Source organism: Triticum dicoccoides, chromosome 4B (assembly GCF_002162155.2).
Source record: "Triticum dicoccoides isolate Atlit2015 ecotype Zavitan chromosome 4B, WEW_v2.0, whole genome shotgun sequence".
In the NCBI taxonomy this organism is placed as follows: domain Eukaryota; kingdom Viridiplantae; phylum Streptophyta; class Magnoliopsida; order Poales; family Poaceae; genus Triticum; species Triticum dicoccoides.
The window spans coordinates 170,941,017-170,952,697 of record NC_041387.1 but is presented as its reverse complement, the minus strand read 5'-3'; positions in this window follow the sequence as shown (position 1 = coordinate 170,952,697).

Here is an 11,681-nt window from a genome sequence, read left to right as displayed (position 1 = left end):
CAGAAGTTGAAGCCTTATGGAAAGGATATGAAGAAACCTTGTGCGTACAAGATCTGTGGAGAAATAGGACACAACCATAAAGAAAAGAAGGACGAATACCCTCATAAGTAGAGGATTATCAAAGGAGTTAGCCGAGGATTTTCAGGGAACTTCGATTGGAGATTGTTCCCAAAGGTTTTGTTGCAGCAATGGAAGTTCAGTTTACATTGTTGGAAAAGATCCGTGAAGCTCAGAAGGATGACAAAGAGATTGCTGAGGTAAAAGAGAGGATGAGCAAAGGAAAGGCCAAAGGTTTTCATAAGGATGAACACGACACCTTATGGTTTGAGAATAGTGTATATGTGCCAATAATGCAAAGATCAGGAAGTTAATACTTCAGGAGGCTCATGACTCACCATACTTGATTCGCCCTGAAAACACCAAGATGTATTTGGATTTGAAGGAGTGTTTCTGGTGGACTGGTATGAAGGAGGATATTACGGAGTATGTAGTCGTAAGTGATGTATGTCAGAGAAAGTAAAAGCAGAGCATCAGAAGTCAGCAGGATTATTGCAGCCCATGCTAATACCTGAATGGAAGCAGGATAAGCCTGGCATGGATTTCATTACCAGATTTCCCAGAACCCGAACGGGATATGATTCTATCTGGGTAATAGTTTATTCGCTTGATCAAAGTGGCTCGCTTTATCCCAGAGAAAACCACCTATACAAGTGCGAAGTTGGCCAAGATATATATTTGAGAAAGGATCGTATGTCTGCATGGAGTTCCGAGGACCATCGTAGAGGAACGCAGTTTACCTCAAAGTTTTGGAATCAGCTGCACCAGACTTTGGGTACTAGGCTAGAGTTCAGTACAGCCTTTCATCCGCAGACAGATGGATAAATCAAGAGAGTCAATCAGATTTTGGAGGACATGTTGAGAGCGTGTGCGCTAGATTATGGATCTAGTAGTGATGATAATTTACCTCACGCGGAGTTTCTCATTCAAGAATAGCTACCAAGTCAGTTTGAAGATGGCCCCTTTCTGAAACTTTGTATGGGAGAAAGAGCCAGACACCGTTGATGTGGGATGAAGTTGGAGACCGTCAGTTGTTTGGACCAAATGTGATCAAGGAGTCAGAAGAAAATGTTAAGTTGATTCGAGATAGACTGAAGGTAGCTCAGTCCAGGTAGAAGAGTTATGCAGACTTAAAAACGCAAGGAGGTAGTCTATGAAATTGGAGACAGAGCATGTCTTCATGTGTTCCCTCTGCGAGGAGTTAAACGGATTGGAGTTAAGGGACAGTTAGCCCCGAGGTTTGTAGGACCATACCGAGTTTTGGAGCGTATGGAGAAGTGGCCAACCAGTTAGAGTCACCCGGAGGACTGTCAGGAGTTCAAGATGTGTTTTACGTTTCCCAGTTGAAGAAGTGCCATGCAGAGATGGCCAATATTCCCCTATAAGGACGCTTGACCGCGGAAAGGATAATGATGTGGAGTATGGATTTCATAAGTATAAGTTTTATCACGGTATGTGGGACATCCCACGAGGATGAAGAGATGAAGTGTTATTGGATATAAAGGAGGTATGATGTTGGAAATATGGATCAATGGAAATTCCATGAAGAGTCTGAGTAATCATGTCCCCGTTTGGTGCAAATATAAGGAAAAGAGACAGTACATGGATTTTAAGTATGCCAGGAAGTTGGATGTTGGGATAATGATCAGTTGCCCAGATGATGAGTTCAAGATTTGCAAGTGATGAGATGGGCCATAACCCACAGGCCCCAGGACCTGCCAAGAAGCAAGCACACTCTTGCTGAAGGAAAAACCCTGGAAGAAGTTACGACTTGTATCAACCGACGATTTTATAGGAGTTTACGCAAAACCTGAGAGTTGTTAAGTAACGATAGATGTTTGTTTGGCTTGCAGAATCAATGGATTTTTCGAACTTGGTTCGTCGACAAGAAGAATTCTGCAATGCTTGTGAGGATGACCGAGTGTTAGAATGCGAGATTCGCTAAACCATGTACAAGGAAATGATTTGGGTGCGGGATGGATTGATCACCATACCGACTTACTCTTATTATTCGCTTTGCTATATGGGATGGTAAATCTGAGTGACTTACCTATAGTGGAGAGACGACGATCAAAACCTTGTTTGAACCTTAGAAAGGTATAGGTATTTTTTTCCCTTGTACACGGCAGTTGTTGCCAACCGTAGGTTATACGGTGAGGTTCAACCCAGACCCTTTCCTGCAGGAGAACCATAAATTGTTGACCACCACGAGATATCGATAGTTGTTTAGCATTGGCTTCAGACCCGTCAGCTATGAAGACCCAGTTTCGGGATAACCTTACCAAGATGAAAGGACAAAGGAATTGAGGAAAAGGTTATGCCACTACCGAAAGAGCCCAGAGAAGGGATTATCCTTAATATCTGAGAAGACTGACACTGTCAATGATAAGGATGGAGTATATGAGTTTTGATGGAACCGTAACAATGTTTCTAAGGGTGGTAGCACCCGAGACCTCGGAGATGATCGATGGACTTTGAGAAGACCCCAAACCCTAACCTATTTCTTTCTAGCCTCTCCGAATCTCGAGGACGAGATTCATTTTAAGGATGGTAGTTTGTAACATCCCAAAATTCTAAATTTTGGAATGTTATAAACAAATAGATAGATTTGATTGATTGCTTGATTGATTGACTGAAAGTGAGTGAATTCGAAACCTTTTGAAAGCTAAATGAGAGGGAATAAAAGGACTTTCCCAAACTTTCATATTTGCTTTCTGATCTCCATGAATTCAAATGCTTTTCAAACACAAAACCCTAGAGAGAAGATGACATGACTTCTTCCATTTATTTAAATGACAAGGGGTGTTGAGAATATTTGAATTTCATTTGGAAATATCCCAATTCTGAAACTTTATGCGACTCAATGATTTTCACGAGAGAAGATAAAATGACTTCTTCAAATTATATGAAATATGAGTTGGGAGTTTCAAAGAATTAAATTCAAAGCCCCTTTGAATTTATTTTCAATTTGGAATAGATCATCATGCATAATTTATTTTCTTGCATTTTGGTCGATCCTAGAAATTTCACGCAACTCAAGGACCCTTGGAGAGAGTTGGAGATTTCGTTATTTTCATATTTGAGAGTTTTCTCGAATTGAAAAGAGGATCATTTGATTTATTTATTTCATCTTCAATTATTTTCCGTTATCAAAAATATAAGAGAGGGAATAATATGACTTTCCCAAATTTAGGAAAATGAAGATTTAATAAATAGATCAAATTTTGTTTGCCGGAGTTTTATTTGCATTTTATTCGGATAGGGAAAATGCGCGTTTTTGAAAATTTTATTTTAGGTCCGGAGAAAAGTTCATTTTGTTCGGCTCATTTTTAGGAGTCGGGGAAAATTTACTTTATTAATTTTGGAGTTCGTTTAGATTTTCTTTTATTTATTTTTCTGCGCGCGAGACCGTTTAAGAAAAAAAAAATCCGCAGCGCCTTGGGCCAAAGGCCCAAGCCACTAGCCGCCGGCCGGCCAAGAGGCCATAGCGCGCGTGCACCAGGGAGCCGCCGCTTCTTGCTTTCCTAGTCTTAGTAGGACTCTTGTCCTATGTTCGTTTATTCCGTATCTATTTCTAGATCTTTTCCTTTTGTTTCCTAATCCTAGTCTATTTCTTGTCCCCTACCCCAAGCAAAACCCTCCCCTCCCCAATATAAATACCCAAGCACCCCCCCTCTAAACACATCAAACCAACACCTCTCCTCTCCTCTCCGCCGCCCCACGCCGCGCCGCCACACCCACGCCGCGCCGCCGCACCACCCAAGCCGCGCCTCACCCCGCGCCTCTCACCCGCGCCGCCGCCCTTGTGCATCGCCGCCGCGCCCAACGCCGCCCAACCCCGCGCCCTAGTGCCGCCACCGCCACCATGCGTCACCGCGCCGCCGCCGCCCTGCGTCAACGCCGCCGTCGCCGCCGTTCGCCGGAGGTACCGCGCCGCGTCTCTTCTTTCCCTCGGTTCGGTTTTTCTTATAAACCGTTCCGATTCTTTTCTTCTCTACCGATTCGTTTTCTTTCCGATTTTTCGCTAAACCGTTCCGGTGTTCTAAATCGGTTTTTCGTTCGATCTCTTTTCCCGAAAACCCTAGATTGGTTTTCGTTCTTCTTTCGGACCGTTCGTTTCAACGAACGTGATCACCGATTATCCCCGGTTAACGACGCCCGTTCGTTTAACCGTTCTTCATTTTCTTTCTCGTCAGATTTATTCCGCGATCGCGATCTCAGATCCGATCTTCGTTCTAGTTTATCTTCTCGCCCGTTTATCGGAATCAGGTGATTCAAGCGCCTGGAGTTCCATCTCGAAACCGCCGTTTCGTCTAATCAACTTGAACAAGCTTTTGCTACAGTAAAATTTTGACCTAGATTCAACTTGCTAGAACCGAGTTGTTTTCTTCCGCCGTTTGTTTTTCGTCGTTTGTTCGGCTCGTTCTTTCTTTGCAACCGGAGTTCTTAAGTTGAACTTTCTGGTTCGTTCTCTTGTTCGATTTTTCCCTGTGCATTAGATGAGTACTTATTGTGTGGTTACTATTGCTTGCCTACGATAGATTGACCGGAGTATGACGATTAGATCTATCAAGAGTTTTGAGTGCGAATCATCTTCATCAACATTGCAGGCAAGTAACACTTGATCATATTTTTCCTACTACCCAGTTTTATTGCATTAGATCAAACCCTCAAACACTTGCATTGTTAGGATCTAATTAAATTGTGGGATGGGAAGTAGATGAGGTAGTACCTATTACCTGTTACTTATGAAACCTTGGGAGTTACTTCTACGTTTGCTTATTATGCTATGCTATGCTAGTAGACGTGGATTGGGTGAGTGAATATCCATGACAGATGTGAGATTGTTAATTAATGGCTTATCTAAGGTGGCAACCTAAACACACATCTGGGTGGATTGAGGCACCTGATGTCTATCAGGACTTGCCTGTTTTTATTTTGGACCGCCACCCAGGCTCAAAGGGATCATAAGATTTTTCATGCTAGAAACTTCCGTGTGCAGCCACATGCTACTATGGGCTCTAGCATAGTTGACTAAGTTGTGCGAACTCTTACGGGGTAGATTAGCAGATGTAGGGGATGTAGGTGTACCGGTTTACCCCACATGTAAGGTGCTAGCGCTTCTGAAAGACTATGTCTCGGTCATCCGTCTTCTCAAACACCATGTAGTGCGAGAAACCAAACGGAGGCGATCGAGTCTTGTGGGAAAAGTGCGCCAACCTCTGCAGAGTAACAAACTAATCATGATTAGCCGTGTCCCCGGTTATGGACATTTTGAGTATCTAGTTCTTGGATTATCCTGTTGATCTCAACACGTTACTTATTATAATTTGTTTGGGTTTAATGAGTACTTTTAATTGGGATTGAGGATGCTGTCAACCATTCTCAATGTTTAACAACCACCATGATAGTTAAACAAAATTATTCCTTTGATGTAGGGAAAAATTGGCTTTTCGCAAAAACTGTAATCATAGAGCTTTCCACCAGCCATATATGCATGTAGTATAGCCTATTCTTTCATTACTCTCTATGTGTTACATTGCCAGCATATTCCATGTGCTGACCCGTTTTCGGGCTGCAACTTTTCATGTTGCAGACTTTTCAGACGACGAGTAAGTGGTACGTTAGGGTTACGATTTCCTATACTCAACTTTGCCGTTGGTGTTGATGGGAATCCACAACCTTGTTGCTTCCGCTATATTTTGGATTGAGGTAATAGTATTTACGTTACTTTATACATGTGATTTACCTCTGTTATAAATCCTTCGAGTACTGTGTGTGTCAGCATACTGATCCAGGGATGACACATAAGCACAGAGACTTGATCCATTCGGGTCGGGTCGCTACATGCGAGCTCCGCCCGTGAACATCGCAGCTCCCACCGCAGAGCCGCCGCCCTGCCACCCGACACCCCCAATGGCCGCCCAGAGTAGCGAATCTCCACCACCAGCAGACCCCTAACAGCGTCAGAGCCGCCAGCGCCGACAAGCCTCGACAGATGGGGCCGGAGGCAACCAGGCCAGGGGAAAGAGGAAGGGGCAGAGCGGAGCGAGACCTCGACCGGCACACCCCCGTGCCGGTGACGGGTGGGCAGACCACCCATCCCTCCAGCCAGCTTCCTCATGTTGCCCCCTGCAACGCCCCACCACGGCCTCCAGACAGATCGCGAAGAGCAAGCCAGACACCCGCCCGATGATGAGGACGCCCGAATGGTCAAGATCGGCCCCGTAGACGGCGACAGGAGGTGCCCCACCGGGCCACACACACCGGCCACCGGCAGCCACGCGAGCAGCAGCAGACGCGCCCGCGCCCCGCCGACAGTCGCCCCGCGCCGTCTGTGGCCACCAGGCAGCAGATATGGCTGAGCCAGACCAGGCCGTTGCCGCTCCTGCCAAGGACGCGCCCGCGCCCACGAAGACCACCACGCCGCCGCCACGCACCCGCGACCCCGCCGCCAGCGCCCGCCGCCGCGCGGCCACGCACCCGCGACCCCGCCGCCAGCGCCCGCCACCGCTGGCCCGCGCCAGCCACCACCGAGCGATGGGAGGAAGGGCCCCGCCGCCGCCGACGCCGGCGGGCTTCGCCCGTCAGTGCGCTCCGGCGGCGGCGAGGAGAAGAGGAGAGGAGGAGGAAGGACTGAGATGGCGGCTAGGGTTTCCCTCCCGGGTCGCTCGCGGGAGCGACACGGGAGGGGGAGGGGGAAAAGTCTCTACAGCTAAAACAAATTTTTGCTTATTACTTTCAGGTACGAGGTTACACACGAAGTATTTATCCAGGTTCAGTCCCTGTGTACGAGAGGTAATACCCTACTCCCACTTAATGTGCGATCAATCCCAGAATCAGTATAGTGGTGTATCTATAGCTTATAAAACACTACTACAAAAAGGACTATAGATGGAATGGGCACTAATGGCGCACTTGTCCGGTGGTGCGCCACTACTATATACTACTGGCGCACCCTCTGAAGATGCGCCATTAGTGTGGAAGACACTAATGGCGCACCAGAAAAACGGTGTGCCACTAGTAAGAATTTTTTTCCCATTTTTCCATACATAGTAATGGCGCATCCAAGCGAGGTGCGCCATTACTAGTTCTAACTAGTAATGGCGCACCAGACACAGAGTGCGCCATTAGTATTTTTTTTTACTTTTTTACAAAACTACTAATGGCGCACCACCTGCAGGTGCGCCATTAGTAAGCAGGCATACTAATGGCGCATTTGCTGGTGGTGCGCCATTAGTAACCTGGGACCCCAACAAGATATTTTGGACAGCCACACCTACCCACTCACTTTCCCCACTTCATTCCCTCCACCTCCTTCTCCAAACTTTCGGCTGCCTCCTCCTCCTTACCTCATTTGCACCATAGATTCATCAAAATTAAGTGGTGAAATTACCTTTTTTTGATAGTTAAGTAAGGGGAAAGCTATCGTCATGTTGTAGATCTACTTTTTTTTCTCCCTAGCTCGCTCCAACAACGTGCACATGCACTTTTTGTGGCCTAGCTAGATCTATGTATGTTTGTGATGTTGCATATGTTTGTGGTGTTGCATATATGTTTGTGTTTGCAGGTACCGGTATTTGAAATGCGATAGTTGCCAATATTTTGCCGGAATGTTGATTCATTTCTGTTTCGGCGAGAATTTTGGCACTATGCATTCTTTTTGGTCCTATTTTTAGGGATGGTCATGCCAAATTTTTTCTTGGTTCTAAAATATCGTTTTGCTCTACCCCGCAGGCGACCATGGTCCGCACGATGACCGAAGGCATCGTGAATAGGTTTTTGAGCTCCGCGAAGGCCGAGATGCTTCAAAAGAACGAGACGGAGATAAGATATTTGTGTCGAAGATGCAAGCTGAAGAGCCTTATTGCGGACCCGGATTCCGGGCAGGTGCGGGACCACCTGCTCTTGCGTGGTTTCATGGATGGCTATCGGTGGCAAGGTGATGAAGATGACTATGAAGTCGTCCATGGGGGCCGGGCAAGAAATGAGGAAGGGCAACAAGACAACCACCGCGGCGAGGGCGGGCGAGAAGACGAAGAATCTCCAGGACATGATCACGACGGTGATGCTGTATACAGTCATCATGTAGAAGATGTCGTACATGATGATGAGGAAGATCAAGACGAAGGGCATGATCATGAAGATGAAGATGCCGGAGCAGACGACGATGGAGGCTGGGTGTAGGACCCTCATATTCAAGAGTTGCTTCTCAAGCAGACGGATAACGCAAGAGCTGCCGCCCGAGAGAAAGCCAAGCTGGATCAACTGGAGATAGACGCGGTTACTCCATTGTATGAAGGATGCAGGCCCGAGGATACCCGCCTGAAAGTAACGCTCATGGCTCTGGAGATGAAGGTAGAACACAAAATGACCAACGCATGATTCGACGACAACATGTCATTCTGGCACGAACGTCTTCCCAAGGGGAACAAGTGCCCGACCAGCTTCGAGGAGGCAAAGAAAATCGTGTGTCCTCTGGATTTACCGCACGTGAAATACCATGTGTGCATGAACAATTGCATCATTTATCGGGACGAGCACGTGGAGTCTACCATATGTCCGGTGTGCGGCGTCACTCAATACAAGAAGAGGAAGAAAGCTCCTCGAAAATCGGTGTGGTACTTTCCGATCACTCCTCGTCTGCAACGGTATTTCGTGGACCCTAAGGTAGCAAAGCTCCTGTGTTGGCATGCGGATAGGGAGGAGAAGAAGCGGGAAGATGACGGAAATGATCCGGAGATAAATAAAAAAGACAAGATGCTGAGTCACCCTAAGGATGCGAGCCAGTGGCAAGCGTTGAACTTCGAATACCCAGAATTTGGGAAGGATCCAAGGAACATCGTGCTGGGCGCGAGCACCGATGGAGTCAATCTGTTTGGCAGCCAGAGAAGCACACATAGCACCTGGCCTGTGTTTGTGTGGATGTACAACCTTCCCCCCTGGTTGTGCATGATGAGGAAGCACATTCACATGAGTATGTTAATTGAAGGGCCGAAACAACCAGGGAATGACATCAATCTGTATCTGGGGCTGCTGAAGGAGGAGCTAGACACGCTGTGGAAAACGCCAGCCAATATGTGGGACGCCGCAGAGAAAGAATATTTCCCTATGAGAGTCGCACTGCTCACGACGGTGCACGACTATCTCGGTTACGGATATCTCGCGGGGCACGTAGTCCACGGATTTTCTGGATGCGTAAGGTGCATGGATGACACAATGTATCACCAGCTAGATAGAGATCCCGGGTCTTCGAAAACCGTGTTCATGGGACATCGAAGGTGGCTTCGCGACAATGACCCGTGGAGGAAACGCAAGGATCTGTCCGATGGTGAAACCGAACCCCGAAAACGCCCGTGTACGAGGAGCGGCAAGGAAATAGACGAGCTGTTGAAAAATTGGAAAGACTGCCCACTGCCGAGAAAGAAGCAAAAGGCGCCAGAGCTGGGAAAGAAGCGAAAGGCGCCAGAGCCGCTGCTGAAGGTATGGAAAACGAGGTCTGTTTTCTGGGACTTGCCGTACTGGAAGATCCACCGTGTGCCTCACAGCCTTGATGTCATGCACATCACGAAGAACGTGTGCGAGAGTCTGCTTGGTACCCTGCTTAACATGCCAGAGAGGACCAAAGATGGGCCGAAAGCAAGGGAAGACTTGAAATCAATGGGCATCAGGCAGGAGCTTCATGCTAATGATGATGATGATGATGATGATGATGAGGCGAAGCGGGACACAGAAAGTCGTCGCAAAAGCAAAAAGGCCAAGAAGATCGGAAATGACTACCCTCCCGCGTGCTTCACTCTAGGTCAGGAGGAGATTGAGCAGTTTTTCACCTGCCTCCTAGGAGTAAAACTTTCTTACGGTTACGCGGGGAAGATAAGAAGATACCTAGACCCAGCGAAGCAGAAGTTCAGCGGGATGAAGTCTCACGACTGTCACGTGCTGATGACGCAGATACTTCCAGTTGCAATCCGTGGGATCATGGACGCGCACGTCCGTGAAACGCTATTTGGCCTATGCAACTTTTTCGACGTCATCTCTCGGAAGTCGATTGGCATGAGGCAACTCAGAAGGCTACAGGAAGAGATCATGGTGATACTATGCGAGCTTGAGATGTACTTCCCGCCCGCATTCTTCGATGTTATGGTGCATCTGCTGGTCCATATCGTGGAGGATATCGTCCAACTCGGGCCGACATTCCTGCACAGCATGATGTCGTTCGAAAGGATGAATGGTGTCATCAAAGGATACGTTCGCAACATGTCACGTCCAAAGGGAAGTATAGCCAGGGGCTTTCTGACCGAAGAGTGCATCTCCTACTGCACAAATTATCTAGGCATCGAGAACCCCGTTGGTCTACCCGTCAACAGGCACCTCTGCAGGCTCGCTGGATGGGGTCACCGTGAGGGTCGCCGCGAAATGCATGTCGACTTCGAGGGTCGACTCGCCGACTTTGAAAGAGCAAACCTAGTCGCGCTACAACACATAGACGTGGTCTATCCTTGGGTGGTGGAGCACAAAACCTTTATTGAGAAGACGTACAATGACCGAGGCCAACAGAGGACGGACGGAGATATAATCAAAGAGCACAACTCATGATTCACGCGTTGGTTCAAGCAGAAGCTTCTGTCGTACCCTTTACATGAGGATTCTTCCGCGGAAGAACAACTCATATTCGCCTTGTCACAGGGCGCCGAGCACAACCTGATGACCTATGAGGCGTACGATATCAACGGCTACACATTCTACACCGAGAACAAGGACATGAAGAGCAATGGTTATCAAAACTCCGGGGTAATGATGGAATCCTACACCGGCAACGACAAGGACAGATACTACGGAAGGATCGAGGAGATCTGGGAGCTGAGCTACGCTGGAGAGAAGGTCCCGATGTTCTGTGTCAGATGGGCCAAGAGCGTCCTAAAAGAAGACCGGTATTTCACCACCATGGTTATACCCGAAGCCAAATCCAAGACCGCGGGCGCAAACGTCACCGCGAAAAATGAGCCATGGGTACTGGCTTCCCAAGTGGACCAATGCTTCTTCATTACCGACCCGCCAAAGCCCAGTCATGTTGTCGTGAGGAGAGGCAAAAGGAAGATCATCGGAATGGATGGAGTAGCCAATGAGCAAGACTTCGACAAGTACGGCGACCCGAAGATCGAACATGACGACGACAATGAAGTAGCAACACACACCACAAGAAGAAGCAGGACCACCCTACCTAAAGGACGTCTGCTCCACAGAAGAACTCCATTTGCGAAAAAGAAGGGCAAGAAGATTGTGAACAGATAGCTAGCTAAGATCGATTGTATTTAAATCGTAGTCTTCATTTCTCGGGCACTTTTTGATATCATGAATATTTTTAAATTTCATGGGCACTTTTTGAATTAATGAATATTTTTTCAAATTTGATGATATTTTTTCATATTCAATATGAAAAATATATTGAATATTCATGAGGACACTCGATCTCGATCCCCCTCCCTCTCGATAGCTATCCGATCCTCCTCACCGGCCGAGCACCCCCCGCACCCTCCCCCGCTCCACCGCCGCCGAGCACCCCCCGCACCCTCCCCCGCTCCACCGCCGCCGCCGACACCCCGCACCCTCCCCCACTTTTTGAT